Source organism: Kryptolebias marmoratus, linkage group LG9 (genome assembly GCF_001649575.2).
Source record: "Kryptolebias marmoratus isolate JLee-2015 linkage group LG9, ASM164957v2, whole genome shotgun sequence".
Taxonomy (NCBI): Eukaryota; Metazoa; Chordata; class Actinopteri; order Cyprinodontiformes; family Rivulidae; genus Kryptolebias; species Kryptolebias marmoratus.
Genome location: NC_051438.1, coordinates 2,586,218 through 2,591,558, shown reverse-complemented (window position 1 = coordinate 2,591,558; position 5,341 = coordinate 2,586,218).

Below are 5,341 nucleotides of genomic sequence, written 5' to 3'. Positions count from 1 at the left end.
GACGCGCACACAAATACAAGAGCCCAATTTTTTTTTTTTAAATCAATAGAAAAGTTACTTTGCCTCACTTCTTAATGCTGCATAAATTTGGTTGAAGAGGTAAAGGTCAAAGGTTGTCTTGTCTTATTCACAACACAAGTAGACATCTACGTCATGATGCCCACAACAAGCACATTCATGATTGGTATTATTATAATTATTATTATTATTATTGTTATTATTATTATTATTATTATTATTATTTACACTGTTGTTTTATTGTTTAGTTTCTTTTGTACTTTTTTTTTGCAGCTAAACTACTTTCACATACTTTCTGCTATTTTAACTATACATTAAACGGTTCAGATTGAATATTGTACTATAACTTCTAGTATTTGTAACTTTTATACTTTTTGAATTATTTAACTTTATTTACAAAAATGTTCCCTTTAGAAATTAGTATGATCTTTTCAGTTCCTTCAAAAACATTGTTCTTTATAATCTGCTTCAGCATTGCTCTATTTTTGTGTTCTTATTCTCCTATTAGCTACTGTTTTTCTAATTTTAGCTTTGAGCTACGGTTTTGCTATTTTTAGCATTTAGCTACAGTCTTTCTAATTTTAGTATTGAGTTAAGGTTTTGCTAACTTTAGCTCTTAGTTACATCTTTGCTAATTTTAAATTTTAGGTACAGCTTTGCAAATTTTCATTTTGATCTATAGTTTTACTATTTTTAGCTTTTAGCCATTGTTTTGCTGATTGTAGCTTTTTCCTGTAGTGTCGCTAATTTACATCTTGGAAATTTAAAATTTTAAAATTTTCCAGTGTTTGTGGCATGCTGCCTGTCACTGTTAACTTTGTCTGTTGTTTTTGTGCTATTTTTGTCACTTATTAATCAGCATGTCAACTTTTTACTGGTGTACAATCACCAAACGCTCCTGGATTTGCAACTTTGTGCTAATGACAAAGTGATTTCCAGTCCCAACAGACAAAAAAAATGTTAGACCCGTTTCTATCGGGGATCCAAGCCTACTTGCGCTGCACTCCAGCCCCATCTGTTATTCTGAAGGATTTCTTCTTGTCACGGGTATTGGACTTACTCTGTGTTACTGGGACATGGTTAGGTTAGTGAGTCCAGCATATTCAGTGAAATTTTACCCCAAGATTGCTGCTATTTTAATTTCATCTTGCTGAGGAGGAGGAATGGCGACTGTATATAAATGCAATTTTAAACGTGAGTAGCTATCGCCATTGTCTTTATTCACCAGCTTTGAACTGAGTTCATTTGAACCGCGTCACCCTCAGACAGTGCTGTGTGCTGTAGTCTAATGGCCTCACAAGTACAACAAGGATTTTATTAACGATCTCTCTGCCTTTCTAGCTGAAACAATGCCCAAGCTTGATTGTGCTGGATCTGGTTTTATCCTTTAGTTTGGCTGTTTTTAACCTGTAGATTGGTGATGCAGTGTTTTCTGATCACATGCCTATGGTATTTGAGGTTCCCTTTGCTAAAAGTACAAACCTCCCACTACTCATTTTACCAAAATACTGTGAAGGATCCTGACCTCAAACTAGACAGCCAGATCAAGGCAGTCAGAGTGGCTTTTATCATTTAAGGCAGCTGGCCAAAATAAAACCCATCCTTCCAAGGAGGCACTTTGAGACAGTAATCCATGCCTTTGTCACCACCTGGCTGGATTATTGTAATGCACTTCTTATGGGAGCTGGTGGGTTCTCCATTGACCTACTGCAGAGGGCCCAAAATGCTGCTGCATGGCTTTTAACTGGTACACATAAATGCAAGCACATTTTCCCTGTTTTATCTTCACTCCAGTTGCTTACTGTCTATTTTAGGATCCGTTTTAAAGTTCTTTTATTTGCTTTTAAATGTTTGAATGGCCTGGCCCCACCCTACCTTTTTGAGCTGCTGCATCCATACAAGCCCACCCACTCTCTCTGACCAGCTGCTCCTGAGGGTCCCCAAATCTAGGCCTAAACTGAGGGGGGATTGTGCTTTTAGTGTAGCAGCTCCTAAACTATGAAACGATCTCCCCATCCATCTCAGACAGGCCTCTTTATGGTCTGTTTTTAAAACTCTTCTTAAAACATACCTATTTTCCTTGGCTTTTATCACTTTGAAAAGAGTTCATTATATTTGATTATATTTTATTAAATTTTATTTTTCTCTTGTATAGATTTAAAAATTTTTTTCTGATCTTATGTCTCTTACTTTGTTTTTTTGTCTTGTGTGAGTTGTGTTTTATTGTTGACTTTGTACAGCACTTTGGTCTGCTGTGGTGTTTACCAACTTTATTTGTAAAGTACAAATAAAGTTGGTATTTGTACTTTAAAATAAAGTTGAATTGGACTGTATTTACATATTAGCTATGGTTTTTCAAATTTTAGTTCTGAGTTATGGTTTTGCTATAACTTTTATCTACAAATCTGCTTATTTTATTTTTGATCAATAGTTTGGTAATTTTAGCTTTTAGCGACAATTTAGCAAATTTTAGCACTGTTTTATTCATTTATAGCTTTATTTAGTTTATCTTTTAGTTTTTGTTCTTTATTTTTTCTTTCTTTTAAGCTATGGTTTTACTCATTTTGACTTTTAGCTATTGTTTTGCTACATTTAGGCTTTTAGCTATGATATTGATCATTTTAGCTTTGAGCTACAGTTTTGTTAATATTTGAATTCAAATGGGTTTTTTTTAGATTTAGTTTTTACCTACTGTTCTGTTGATGTTAGCTTTTCATTATTTTGCTCAATTTAGCCTTTAACTACTTTTGCTCCATTTAGTTTTTTACTGGTTTGCTTCTTTTTATTTACTTTCTAGCTACTGTTCTGCTCATTTTACCATTTATTCTGTCCATCTGTGTCATACTTTTGTTCTGCTAATTTTAACTTTTGTTTTGGTTAACCTAAGAATTCAGTTTCAGCTTCTTCAACAAATTTTAATATCATTCAACACTCAGCATTCACATTGAATTTTGACTGAAAAGGCAATTTTTTCTCTTTTTATATGCATTTTATCAGAGAAACATGAATTGAACATGGCAACAGTAAATGGTGTCCTGTTTAGAAATGCATGGCTGCTGAAACTTGAGAGACTTTTAGGACAAACATTAGCAGAAAATAGTTGTGGTACTTCCCCTGGAGAACAGGTTACTGTCTGCTGTGGAGGCTGTACTACTGTAAATCATTGGATGTACATCTATAAGTAATTAACTCTTGAAATCAACCTAATTCAAGATGGCAGCCACAACTAATCAACTTCATTCCATGCATAAAATGGCCATAACAGTCAAATTTACAGATAATGAGCTAAGGTTTTTGTAGTAGTAGCTGAAAGTCATCCTTAGCACATACTCTGAGTGCCAGAGGTGGAAAGAGTACTAAAATAACATACTTAAGTCAAAGTACAGTTACTCTGTTGAAATTTTACTCAAGTACAAGGAAAGTTACTTGTGTAAAATCCTACTCAAGTAAAAATAAAAAGTCATTAAAAATTCACTTTGAGTTACTTAGTTACTTTGTCTTCTGCTGGAGAGCTGTCCTCCTGCTGTGAACAAAGGACAAACCAGTGCTTAAATAAAAAACCTTATGATTTAATATGCAATTACAAAATAAAAATTGTTCGCACATATATTTAAAACACATAGAGAGAAGAAATTGTCATTTCAGTTTAGACTATCCTATGGTGCTCAAATTATTTAATGACAAAACATGTAAAACTAGAAACACTCAAGAGCTCAGAACTCTGCCAAGGCCATAGGGTAAATAAAAAAAATGAGGATTCAGATAATCATCTAAATGTAATCATGTGTTTGTTGTGGTAATCCCAATATCTACTGAAAATTTCATCAAAATCTGTTCATTGTTTTTTTTAGAAATCTTGCTAACAGACTGACACTGCCAGAAACACAACCTCCATGATGGAGGTAACAAACCACAAAGCAGCTAGTAGAAAACCACCTGAATGACCTGCCCTAGATTTTGATTAAAACTCTTTGATTCAGCTCTTGCTTACATAGACACAAGAATATATAAACATAAAAACATAACTAATAAAACAGAGTAAGACACGTGGGGCCAAAAAACCCCAAACTGTATGCCCCACAAAGTAGTTCCTCCTAATTACTAATGTAAATTATTTAATTACTTAGCTTGCTGTGTGTTGTTTTGTTCTGTACTGTTTTTTACAGCCACTACTAACTCACCCTAGACCTCATGTAATTGTATCAAAGGCAGAAATACTGCAGCAATACCTGATGTTTCCAACAGTGGAGGTTTTCTGTTTAAAAACTCCATTTGTGAGACTAAAATTAAAAGCTCTGTCAGCAGCTTGGAGCAGACAGACCAAACATTAACCGAACAGAGAAAACTAAAGACAGAAGGGAGATAAACAATGTAGCATTTTCTCCAACATGCTAGGTTTATTTTCTGTGTCTATCCATACTCAGATCACCCACAGGTGAATCTTATTTAACTAATTATGCACCTTCTGAATGTTGACTCAATAATCACACTCCTGATGTTATCATCCACACTTTAATGGTCACCATTAACCGCTCACCAGCCTCTTACACACTCTTTTTTTGCCCGCCCCCTGTTCCCTCACATCCAGCACATGCAGTATGCTACTTACAACTTAACAATCTCCCCTCTTTCTTTAAAGAACACATAAAGAGATAGAATCAATCAATCAACCAATCAACTTTATTTATATAGCACATTGTAAGAACCACAGGGGTAGCCAAACTGCTGTACAATAGATAGATAAAAACAGTAAAAAGGAAATAGATAAAACAAATTAAAAAAAAGATAAATAGATAAAAAAAGAGACATACACATACGGGTTCACAGCAGGTATGTTTTAGGTGCCAAGAAAGACAAAAATCACGGTGTGTTAAAAGCCAAAGAATAAAAGTGTGTTTTTAAAAGAGATTTAAAAACAGGAAGAGAGGAGGCCTGTCTGACACTCAGGGGTAAATTGTTCCAGAGNTGTAAATAAATTCACTTACCTTTATATCTGTCTCTGTGTCTGGTTTCGGCTTCGCTCTTTGGACAACATCCCAGTGTTTATGACAGTCTCATCTCTGTAGTGAACATTTCAAACCAGAGGACTTTAACAGGACCAGCTTAGAGATGATGTGACCCCATCTGTCTTCAGCTTCCCATCTCATCTCCAAAGAGGAGGTGTTTTTTAATGTACATGCTAACAGAAATGTCTATGACCCATGTAAAACTAAAGTTAATATTACACTTTGTTAAACCTGTTTTTACCTGTTAGTTCTTTCTGCATGTTTAGGATGTATTGTGTATTACAATACACTGTAGGATACTAAAACCTTTTCAAGTT